At 35.8% G+C, this 12,962-nt stretch overlaps 1 long non-coding RNA gene across 3 annotated transcripts in view; it reads left to right on the top strand.

Annotated features, from left to right (window-relative positions):
• The window catches only part of LOC103133773 (uncharacterized), a 45,310-nt gene that overhangs the window by 1,579 nt on the left and 30,769 nt on the right, over positions 1-12,962 (top strand). For 2 of the 3 annotated variants that reach the window (XR_001661364.1, XR_001661362.1), the window contains exon 3: positions 926-1,040. This is a non-coding gene — a long non-coding RNA (uncharacterized LOC103133773). Of the gene's footprint in view, positions 1-500; positions 528-925; positions 1,041-12,962 lie in introns of all 3 variants that reach the window. The other variant, XR_001661363.1, reaches the window with a different exon arrangement.

Here is a 12,962-nt window from a genome sequence, read left to right as displayed (position 1 = left end):
TTTTGAAATACTACTTATCTTACACTACTTAAGAATTGTGCAGTTGGTGAATTTTGCAGAAAAGTGACAATTATAAAACAGACATTCAACACACAAATTTAAAAATCTGATTTATACTTCTTGGCATTTCATTACCAGAAAAAAAAAACAACAACAAAACACTCATCTATTAACACCAAATTAATAACAAGTAAATTTAAACGGGGCCTGCCAAAGTGTGCTCGTCGGTTGAAACCCAGTGTTGTGATGCAAAAAATTAGCATCAGTGCTAATCCACAATGTAGTCAATAGTGTGTGGAGAATTAAAAGAATGCCACATTTCATATATTTAAATCAAAACCCAATAAATAATTATCTATTGACTGATATGAAACTCTTACATTGTGATATGTTTTTCAGCCATATTGTCCAGCCCAACTTTGAAGTAATTGAACACATTGGTCCTCTCATTTGTCCTTGAAATTCGACGTGCTGCTTAACATCCCCATTTGTATTTTTAGTGCATCTTCTGGCCAGCATCATCAAGGGTGAGATTTTCATATACACTTTTGCCCGTTTCATTTAAATAGTTCAGAAATAATTTTATCCCTGCCCATTAATCTCCCATTTGACTAATTATCACTGTTTCTAATTACAAAGCTTTTAGTTGAAGTGCTTCCTCTGCCTGTGCCTCCCTTTATTATGATTTTTTTTTTTGGTCTTCCACTCATCATCTTCACATTGCCAGTCACAGTGAGGACTCATAGTCTAGCAGTGAGCAAATGCTTAATGAGCGACAACTCCAGCTACAACAAAATGATTAAAATGATCTTGAAATAGACATTTAACTCAGCCAATCTTTACTCCTGAGCAGAAAGTGACATTGGATAAATTTTTCTGCTTTGCTATTAAAGTACCACCCCCACTTTTTTTTTTTCCTTTTTAGCAGATGCCTTGGTTGGAGCTGGCTGCACATGTCTGGCCATCAAGCTGCTATTTCTGCCCGTGCCAGTCGCTCCAGGATTGCAGCTATGAGAAGAGAGCTTTGAAGAGCTGTCCAGGTGAGAGCTTGGCAAAGGCAAAGTGTTTCCGCTCTTTCACAACACAGAGTGCCCTTCGAGGACTCAAATTGCCCTGCAGTGTTATGGATAATACTCAAATCCCCACTGAAATTTCACAAAACACACATGCAGACATACAAAAATCCCATTTGCAATGCAGACATACAAAAAGCTGGTTTGTGAGTTGGCCTGCACTCACACTCTTCCAGGAACACAATTAAGTTCAAGTTAAAATGTAAGGTTGAAGCATAGAGGGAAAGGGGAGGAAATTTGTCTCAGACTGCATTCCCTCGGGGCTGTTTCAAACAGACTGGAATAATGATGATAACAAAAGTAATAAAAACTATAAAAGTCTATTTCTCACTCTGGACTTAAGTCCTTCCCTTTTTTCATTCTCATTTATTTTTACTTTTTCTCTTTGTTTCCATCAGATTATATCATGCAGATTGTGAGCACATATGTGCTTGAGTGTGTGCTTGTAATTATTGGTATCAAAATTTGCTTTTCTTTGTCCAACCAACTCTGTAGATACACAGAATGTAAAAGTTAATTCCAAGTTGGGCTCAATAGTCTGAATACTTTGGAGCAATCTTGTGCAGGACTGATGTTTCCTCAGGGCAAAAGTTTATTTTTGTCTGTCTCCATGTATGTGCTTTGCACCAGGTACAACTCTAACAGGCCTTCTTTTTCCCCACCTCAGAAATGGATGATCATGAAGTGTCTCTGGTGTTTGTGGAAAGCCTATTTTCTGAAACTCTGATGTCCTTCACAGCAACTCGCGAAGAGCTTTGTTTGAGAATTATTTTGCTGGCAGAGGCCTTATGCATTGCTTGAGGAACAAAAACAAGCAGAACAAATCAAGTGTTACGCGCAAACAGGCATTAAACAATTTACATGCACAACACCATTAAAAAAACAAACAAAAAAAAAACAACTAGAATCAAACGCAGACAAAGATCTTCTTACATACATTTTAAATTAACCCCTGGAATCATTTGCAGCCTGCATGTTCACAAAGATGCAAATTGCTTCTCCAAGAGAAACACTGTGGGTAATAAATCATTTCCCGCTCACGTAATCTCAGAGATGACAAACTACATATATCTCAGAATGCTTTTGTTCATGAAAGTATGCATGAGTCTGGTGACATAAGTTGTTTTTTTGTTTTTTTCATTTCTGTTGAGATGGTCTGTGTGTGTGTGTATAAATACATCTGCAAGCCGAATAAAAGGAGTGTGTGAACTGTGACATCAAGTCCTGGAGACACAATTTTAAGCCACAGCCCCAAGATTGCCTCTTCACTTATTAAGTTAAACAAGCCAGATACTCCGGTGCACCTGGTGAGCCAATGTGAATGGATGATATGATGATTCATATGCAACAATGCATTTCCATTAAAGACTAGTATTTGAAACATTGTCTTATGGTAAGATGTCAATACAGATAAACACTAAAAAAATCTTTGTGATTTTTTTTTCCAGGAAGAATTGAAAACCAAAGTTTTACATACACCTAACAAAAAGACACATGCATTTTTCTCAACTTCTGAAACTTCTCTTGTTTTAAATCAGTTAAAATGATTGAACTTATTTATATTTGTTGAATGTCTGAAAACCTAGTGAGTGATTTTTAGAGATTTTCTTGCAATTTTCTTCAAATTCAGAAATGTACATACAAATGATTAATGTTTCTCTAAACAATGAAGGAAAACCCAGATGATGATGTCACAGCTCTGATCCACTGATAGGATAAGAGTTAATTTGGAGACACACTTATGAATGTATTTTAAGCCCACATCTGGATCAAAGAGTTTTTTTTGCTCAACACAATTGAAAATTCTAAAGAAATCAGCCAAGATATCAGGAAGGGACTTGTGGAGCTGCAGTCTTCTTGCTCATGCTTCGATGAACCAGACTTGGTTTGGTGTGATTTACCTTCAGAAGGTGAGAAAACAATTGCAGGCATCTTTCTATTCCATGTATGTCAATATATGGTTTCAACTGTCTCTCAAGTTACCCCAAGCAGATTTAATGCGTGTACCCAGACAGATTAAAAGTTGAATTTAAAAAATAAATAAAAAAAGACATGTCTACATGTCTTTTTTTTCTTTTTTTCTTTTTCTTTTTAAAGTCCCAAGAACCTTGAATCTTCACCAGCGTGTGTAGACTGTAATCTCAAATTCTGTTTCACTTGTTTTTGGACATACATTTTCCAGGTGATACATGTGATTTATGATTTTACAACTGGACACTCTCACTACAGTTAGACAAATATATTGATTAAAGCTACGCTGTGACATGAACCATTTTTTACACCAGCATACAAACTAAAGTAGCAGATCCAAAGTCAGTCTCATGCCTAAATTAGAGCACTTAGTAGCAAAACATTGTAAACGAGCCTTAATGAGTTTCACCAGCCTTTATTTTCTGCACTATTAGACAGCCCTATGGCAGTGCTGAGATATCTGCCGCTCCTGCTGGGGCTAATATCCTCTAACCGTCATGATGACACTGCCACCGGGCATCGAAGCTCACAGGTAATTGCATGTGCTCAAGACGCACAAACAGACCTAAGTATGTATGCACAAGTCATGCAGGAGACATTGCAAATGTGGAACAACGTGCTCTTCATAGATTACAACAAAATTATACTTTTGATAACCTTTGACCACCAGACATGTGCTGGGGAAAACTAGCACTGCCCATCACCCTGAACATGCTGCTCCCATTGTGGAACATATAAGTGGCAGTATCATAATAAGGGGATGCTTTTCTTAATTAAGGACCTTTTTCAGGCATAGTGGATTGGAAAAAATGGATTAAGCTAAAGACAGGGCAAGCCAGCAACAAAACCTATTTTAGACAGGGAAGGACTTTCACTGTCCAGCAGAAAATCAATCCTAAATACACAACCATAGTTACAATGATTAGATCAAAACTCATTTGTTAGAAAGGAACATTTAAAGTCTAGGCCTAACCCCTAATGAAAATGTGTTGCAATCCTTGAAAATTGCAGCTTAAGGTTGCTTCCAATCCGACTTAACTTGAGCCAAAACTTTCAGTTACTACAGCTACAAAAGGGTAACATACCCTAAAACAGTTGGAGCTTTAATCGCAGCAAAATGCAACTAAATATTGACTTGAGTGGTGAAACAGAAATGCGAGCTACAGTTTTAAGATCTTATAAGAAAAATGTAAAATCAATTCATATTTTACTTTAACTTTGTTTTGTCACATAAGATCCCAATAAAATACACTGATGTTGATAGCTGTAGTGTGACAAAATGTGAAGAGATTTAAGGGATATCAAGACGGTGGCAGCTTATTATATACTTTGTTAAATGCATTAACAAATGCTAATACATTTTAATAAAACACTCCCTTTCCTGAAGGAGATTCACAATTTTTAAGTGGAACATAATTTCTAGTGTGTGTGCGTGTGTTTGTATGTGTGCATTTATACAACATTAATAATCTCATGACTCATCTGAATACTTAATCTCCCTTTCCAAAACAGCTAAAATCATCATCCATAAAAAAATAAAAAACACTAATAAAAAACCCCATCATGTTCATATTTGCAAATCTGTCAGTCCCCTAACAACGTTTGCCAGGAAGTCATGGAGATGAGTTATCCGAATGTGGGACGGCATCAATTAATCATACGATATTAAATAGAGTGACAGATACTCATATCAGCATTTACATAAACAGAGTATAAGTCGAAACATAGTAGCTTAAAGTATTGATGATGCTAAGAAGTCAATTTACGGTTTTTTCTTCCTGTCATCTTCTTTTTATTCATACTAGCACTTATTATGAGGTAAGTATAGAATTAACTTTTTAGGTTATTGTAATAAAACTGATTACTGGCAATGCTTGAAGGTTTTCTTTAATGTTTCTTGTTTCATTTTTTGTAGTGGTTATGAAGTTAAAACTACACAAAATTATGTTCACGTTCACTAATTATAGCTACTCAAAAGTAACCTGATTTTAGAATACTTTTTTTTTTCAGAGAACTGTCTGGACGGCACAAAAGGCTTGTTTCTCTGGATTCAACACAAAATATGACACTTTTATTAGAGTGTAAAAACTAAGAGCTGGCAAACATTAAATTACGGATATTTGTCCGTCTGAAGTGCCATTGACATTCAGGCAAACAGCTGTTTGGTTGGTGAGGTTAACTGGTTGAAATCTATGTGTACCGCAGATGTTTCTGAAGGGTAGGTGGCTGTGTTGATTCTTATAAATTTCATTTGACAAGTTTCTATTGTCCCAAAAGACAATTATGTTTCAGATGACTACACTGCAGCATTTAATGTTCTCTGAGAACATAACCAGATCAATTAGTGGTGCACTATATCCTGTTCACATCCAAGTATGCCAGAGTAAAAACAATTAAAACTGCGAGGATGCATGGAAACCAGGGTGTCTGAAGGCCATTAAGTTATTAAATTGATTGTGTCAGATTTAGAGCCTTAAATTGCATCAAAGAGTAACTAAGCCCCAAATCAACTTTTTATGCAGGTAAACTGTCTAAATCGGTCCTTAAGGGTGCGATCAATATATTTCTGTGCAATTTTTTACATTTTTGTGTACAATATTCGGCCTAAAACTGTGTTAGTGCTGACTTTCATGCATTGAACGGTGGCTGCTGCAATCAAATTTTTCCATTACAACAGCACTGCGTGGTTGATGTCTATATCACTGGTATAAAACCATCTCACTCAGACACATGCTTCAGTGGCAATTGCAGAGTTGGAATAGCCAGCATGGCGAGCATTGATTGATCAGCATCTTTCTGTGCTAATCAGATCACTCTTAACATCGACACACAGCAGGAACATTTCTTGAGATTATCTTCAGAACCATGCCAGCAATCAGGGCATCCTTAAAATTGTTGGAAGAAACAATAATCGGTATAAAAACCTTGCTGTGTGAACTTGGCATCAGTTAGCAAAGAGGCTATCCCTACACATATCAGATATGCTTGGACACAACAAAACAGTTTCAAGATTTCTTCAAAATATCTCTACTTCAGTCTCTAAATATCTCAAAATTTCAAGTTGAACCAAGTTCAACCTTCTCTCCTAGTTTTCTTGTGTTCCTGAGATCACATTTCAAACTTTTCTCCAATTTTGTTATACTGAAGCAAAGAGGAAGAATAAATCATCCATAAAAGTTGATTGTTGTTTTCTAATACTTTGCATTCTCTGAACTGTTAGAAGTGAACTTAATTTCCTGCAATTTTCAGTCTCATAAGACTTTTAATATACAGCATGTGGGAGAAATGAAAAGTAATAAAGCAGTTGTTCCTTTTAAACCTTTTATTTAATTTCCTACGTCTCTTCAAAATTTATGTCGGCTTTCAGGAATTAAGCAGTGCTTTTGGATCAGTTTTACGGCATCTTGAGATCTATTTCAATCTTTTTCTGACATCTGTCAGTCTTTGAAATGACCAACAAAACCAGGAGAAGGTCTACGTAATTTGAAAGCTCATTCTCAGCGCTTTTCAGATATTTAAAGGCAACAGTGTCAAAGCAATACAAATTCTTTCTAGTGAGTTATTCTTAAGAGCTTCATAGATCTTACAATTTATTATACAATCTGATCCTTACAGTTAAATTCAGCATGTATCGTTTATTCCCTGGTTTTGCGTGTAATCACTTTATTAAAGAATACAACATTTACATTTAAGTTGGACACAATCCACAGTTAATATTTACATTTTAAGACATTTCAAATCTCTCAATTTTGAAATGACAAAAAAATTTATATACAATTATATATATATATATATATATATATATATATATGTCAATAAGTGATGTCAATAATATATAATTATTGACATCACTGGACCACTGCTTGCATGAGCGAGAGTCTGCTTTAGCAAATACTTTCATCCTACAAAGCCATTTTGAGTGACCTTTGAAAAGGTAGTTCTGCAGATTATGTTTCTCTTCTGTTGTTTAATGACTGTTCCATATTTGTGAATTAAGCATGTGTACATTTTATAGAAAGGAGTCTATGTGTAGATGATGGTTACATGCTGGAGGGATTACAGCAACTGTAATATAGGTGGTTAAGGAAGTAATAAATGTTGCTTTAGTACAACTGAATGCACCCTAATGTGAGGGTATTTTCACATCTTAGTACTAATCGTCTTAGAGGAAAAAGCAAACCAAAAGCCATTCTTAGTCATGGAAGTAGGAATGTTCAGCTTAAAATGTTGATTTTGTTGTCTGTTTTGATGTGAAGATTTAGTTTCTCGCTGACCTTTTTTAGGAATTCTTTAGCCGTCATAGCACCATCAGATTGGCACAGGAACTGTCAGTCATTCTGAAGGAACCTTTGGCTAAATGATAATGCATTATAAAAAGGCATTGTCAAAAGGATTATAAGATGTTAATTTTAAGTACTGAATGGCTGTATATTTACAAAGGCAGCTTGCATGATGGATTTGCATAACAATTTTGACTCAGAGACTATTGTGTTGCACATACGTATAAATTTTACTATTTTATTTTATCTTTTGTCTTAGTACAAGTGGAGAGGAAAAGAAACAAACAGGCATTAATTTCTTGCTGGAATCTCGATCCCTGGTCCACTTCCCTTTTCCGGTTTTCTTTCCGTCACACTGCAGCTAATGGAAAACACCTGTGCCATTAGTGAGTGGTCATTTCTGGCTCGGGTAAGAGCTTCAGCTTCACAACTAAACATGAATAAATTCAAAAATGACTCAAAAACTAAATAAACATGAAACACAAACTTAACTAAACCCAAAGAGAGATAGAGAGAGAAAAAGCAAAATATGCATGTTACCCAAATGATCACCCTCTACATATATAAAGATACTGAATTTAATTGAATTATAGCTGTGAATAATTACTTGATGTTTTATGTGTAATTTGGTTTCATCACTATTGTCATTTTTTTCTATTTAAAATGGGCTGTTTGAATTGAAAACAGCCTCGGACTGCCCTTGCGTTGATTGTGGATTAGTTTGCCTTTCGTTATTTTGCAATGGAGTGTTTAGAAAGTCTCATACGGCCATATGCATTTATGTGTATTATTTTTGCATTTGCTCAGTTTCTTCCCCACCTTTCTTTCATTTCTTTTTGCCGTTACCTCAGCTCTCCTAACTCCCACCTCCTCTCTCCTCCTTGCTGAGTCGAGGGCAGGGTAGGGGGAACCGTCTCCTCTTTGAGAGAGGAGCAGTTTGATCTCAGAAAAGTATGGGGAATCTGGATAGCATACCTTGCTTTGCTTGAGGGAATCTGGCTTTATGTATGTGACTGTGCAGACGCCCACATGTGTGTCTACATTAGATTCTAGAAGAAGATAAAAGCTGCTACCTCGACACTGCTCAGCTGTGCTAAGTAAAGCTACAGGAATAGTTTACAATTTTCAGCTGCACAGCGGCAGCTTTGACTTCATAAATCTCTCAAACTGCTGTCGTGATGAGTCACATACATCACATGTCCTCACCTTATTACCCACAAAAATCTACCTTCTATGACTGCATGGGTGTTTTTACTTGGACCTTTTTGTTAGGTGGTGGAATGAAATCCAGTGAGAGATAACACAGCAATAAATCATGACATCACAGCTTGGAAGGACAAAAGATAAAGAGAAGATCACGCCTGAAGATTTCTGTGCCATAATTTCTTTTCACTTCAGTGTAGCTACAGAAATTGTTCAGCTTTTCAGTTTTCTGAGAAGTAGAATAAATCAAATGCAATGTTTGTCCTTGAATTTAAAAAAAAAAAAGCCATTTTGTTTTCAGATACATGACCTCACTATTTGATCAACTCTCATTATTTCCTGCTGTTATGCATCGTTCTGAAAACCTCACTTCCCACACATTTTCAAATGCTATTAGATAACCAATAAGTTTTGTCTCACACAAATATGCATTTCTAAATGTGTGTAGCTTTTAGACTAGTCAGTGATTTTTTTCCCCCTAAGGCTTGTGTGTGTGTGTGTGTGTGTGTGTCTTGCTGCTGTTATCATTTATTCCTGTGCATTTGGTACAGGAGTAGGTGCTGTGTGATAGAAGTGCACTAAGCATCAAGCCAAGAGTTGCATGTTGCTGGATGATTGTGTTGTCAGATGAAGCAGACAGAAAGTGGGAGACAAACAGAGTTGAGAGACAGCATTGAACTGAAGTAACCCTCCTACAGTGTCTCACACTTTGAATTTAACAAGGATTTACCTGAAGTTTAACTTTCTTTGTGTTGCAACCTGAACTTTTTCTGAATATTGAAGCTGTTTTAAGGTAGAAATGCAACAATAGTAAAGCTTTCTGCAGCTTTACTATTTGAGATAAACACCTCTGTTAGAGGTTGAGGTTACATGGTATACTTACTGAGCAGTGAATTGTTATAGTGCAATGCTTGAATGACAGTTATCATTTTTCTTTGATAGAAGCTGTCCCATTTGTCTTTATTTTCAAGTGTTCAAGATTCCATGAAAGTCAAAGTCTTTCAGTGGACATGCCAGGGAATTTTCTGCCATGCCAGGGAATTCTTTTCATTCTCCTGTTTAGCTACAGGAGACTCAACATGAAGGTATACATGAATTATGTACCTATAATTTTTCATATGGAATAACTTTTCCCCCAGTCAGTGATGTAGGCTAATGTTTTGCACTGTTTTCACTGATCTGCCTAACTTGTATTCTTAGTTTGGTGCACCCAAATTTTTGACTTTATTGCATCTATTACTGCAGTTTTGTAGGTTCACTTTTATAAACTACCATCCATAAATTAAATATTGACTTAAAAATGATAATCAATCCAGTAAACATCAATTTATTTATTTGAAGCAGAATTTTACAATACAGGTAACTTACCGAAAAGTGTTTAAATATAAACTTAACGTCTCATATTTTGCAACATAATTTCAAACTTCCACGTTTATTTTATTTTATTTTTTCTGGATTTATTTGTTGCTGATCGACATGTCGTAATGCATTATGGTTTAGTGGAAGACAAATTATAAATAGCAGTCAAATGTTTCATATAAAGACTGCAAGAAGTGTGATTTGTGGCTCAGTCAGACTTAAAAAAAAATGGTTTTAAAATGACAAAACATGAATAAGCTAATGCGTGCCAATAATTTAGCAAGATGCTCTGCATGAAAGGGAAACATTCAACATGATCCATTTTTATATCTGTGGCAGAAATGTTTCATTTCTTTAAATTTGAATTCACTTTAATGCAGTTTTAGAAATGCTAGAACACTTTTCAAGACATGATACAGCGTGACAGCAGCTTCAACAAGTCCAAATCTGACTTATTGGTCCAAGTTCTGCTTTGACTCCTCAACCGAAGGGAAATAAACATACATCTCACTGATTTCTAAGTTTTCCACCTTGGGTCAAAGGCAATTTTTTATACTTTTGGGCTTTTGAGTGACACCTAATTGTATGCCCTAAACAAAAATTGTATTCTTTATCCCTTTATAAGTACAAAAAAAAAATGAATACAACAAAATCCTTTTTCCAGTTGAATATAAATATTTCATACTTTTCTAAAAATAAGTAATGCACTATTCTCCAAACAAACAAATAAAAGTCAGTCGATGAGTGTACTTTTCTGTTGAGCTGATTTACTCTCCCGCTCAGCTCCATGCACCTTTCATACGCAGTGGGGCTTCTTTGCATAGCCTTGATCCATGACTGAAGGCTGACTTCACTCTACTGTGTCAGAGCTTAAGGTGTCACGCAGGCACTTTATCTAATTTTACCTCACATTCTGCTCCTTCTTTTGTACAGGCATCTAACTCTTTTTAAACTTGAAGCATATGTCATTCACAGTGGACTAACCTCACCTTGAAATGCACAGACAAATGATCAGTTTTGCCTCTTGCCACTGATTGCCATGCAAAAGACATATCACAAGCTCAGCAGTAAATGTCATTTACATTCAGCAGTCAGGACTCTGATCTTTTCATAAAAGTACAGCAGCTATGGTTATGTATCTGTAATGATAATGAGAGGAAAAGAGAGGGAAGTCCCTTCATATCGTTCCTTGTCCGGTGTAATTTGGCAATCTGGGGTGCACCATTTAACACACCCCTACTTAAGTGTTCACAAAATAGTGCACAGGTGTGCTCCATTTTTAGCTGAGTGTTTTTTCCTGTTTGGGTTCTGCTAAAAGGTAGTGAAAATGAAAACATACACAATGACACCCAATCACACACACCATTAAGAAAGCTGCTTATACATACTAATAGAGTTACTTTATCTGTCTCTGAGTGCTTTTTTTTTTTTTTTTTAAATACAGTTTCGTTCAATTGGCTGGATGCCGACATACGGACAGCTACAGTGGATGGGGATGAGGTACATGAATAAATACCATGAGTTTATCACTAGCAGCATGCGGTCCTGTTTATAGGCAGTCTGAGGGAATTCAAATTGACTCCACTCTGGCTCCGACTCCAGGTTTCTATTGTTAGACCTAAAAAGATCGAGTACCTTTCTCTTCCCCCTTCACGCTACTGACTACATTTTCCTAGTTTCTCCGCTCGTCAGACTTCCCAACTTTCTGTTCATAAAAAGATGTTGAATGAAATTTGTTCAGAGGAACAGACTTTAACACTTTACAGTCACGGTAAAAACCAAAACGTAATGCTTAATTTACAAAAGCATTACTTACCATAACTCATGATCATCCAGTTCATTAATAAATAGAAAAAAAAGTATAATTTGCTTTGACAAGTGACAATGTCAAATTAAGTTGTTGAATATGCAATAAGAATATTAAAAAACCTGATCATTTTTGGAATGACCTCTTGTGGATCTTCCATGATTTTAATTGCACACACATGTTGAAATTAACTTAAAACTGAGTTTACTTTTGGTCCCTGCTTTGTCCTGTGCACCATGTTCTTGTCCCCTGACATGGTCTTGATTGTTCTTATCATTATTGCCTGGCTTTTGTTGGTGAATGCTTTGAGGCTTATCTTTAGTTTGGAGTCTGTTCTTTTGTGTATTGCAGCAGAGATTGAGTCCTTTGTTTGCTTTTCTTCTGTTTGTTTAGTTGGTGTTATTTCTTGTTTTATTTTCAGGGGCTTTTCCATGGCTCATGTCCCTCCTGTTCAGTTTGTAAAGTTTGAATTATTCTTTTTAGATTTCTGTTTGACTCCGTTCTGTTATTGGTCATTTACGATGATGTCCTGAGCTGCCATCATCTTAACTCACATCACATAATGCTAATAATAATTTCTTTCATANGTCATTTACGATGATGTCCTGAGCTGCCATCATCTTAACTCACATCACATAATGCTAATAATAATTTCTTTCATAATTTCTGCCAGACTCTCTTTTGATGTACAGTCTTGTTTTCTGTTGGTTTTATCCTCAGCTCAATTCTTTTTTTATTTTTTATTCAAATTCCTTTTCCCTGATTTTGTTTTTGCTGTCGATTTTCAGTTTAAAAAATATTTTATTTCTGTCACTGATTAATCTCAAGCCTGTTTAGTCTTAGTATTTGGGCAATCTTCCACTGTATTAAATGGAAGTCTTTGCAACAGAGCATTCATACAGTCACCTACTAATCTATTTCATAAACTACACCATCTATTGATTGGGATGCAGAGCTCATATTCACCACATCATAGATTAGAATAGACTTCCTTGGTGGTGTAATTCAGGTGTACAAGCAGCAATGTGACAGATGGTATAAAAATATGAATGAAAAGACTTTACAGGGAAGGAAAAATATAAAGAAACACAATAGACATTTGTTATAAATAGAATGGATAACTCATTGCAATGATAAATTGTTTGAGCTTTGTGTTCTACCTGGCATTTAAGCAATGCTCAATTGCACTGGTGTTAGTTTATTTATAAAACAATCATTGGTAAGTCCCTCTTAGCTTTTCTCATAACTCAACATTTCCAGCAGCTGGTG

Source organism: Poecilia formosa, unplaced genomic scaffold, assembly GCF_000485575.1.
Source record: "Poecilia formosa unplaced genomic scaffold, Poecilia_formosa-5.1.2 Scaffold13, whole genome shotgun sequence".
Classification (NCBI taxonomy): Eukaryota; Metazoa; Chordata; class Actinopteri; order Cyprinodontiformes; family Poeciliidae; genus Poecilia; species Poecilia formosa.
The sequence above is the reverse complement of the archived record's forward strand: the minus strand, read 5'-3'. Positions and strand labels throughout refer to the sequence as shown.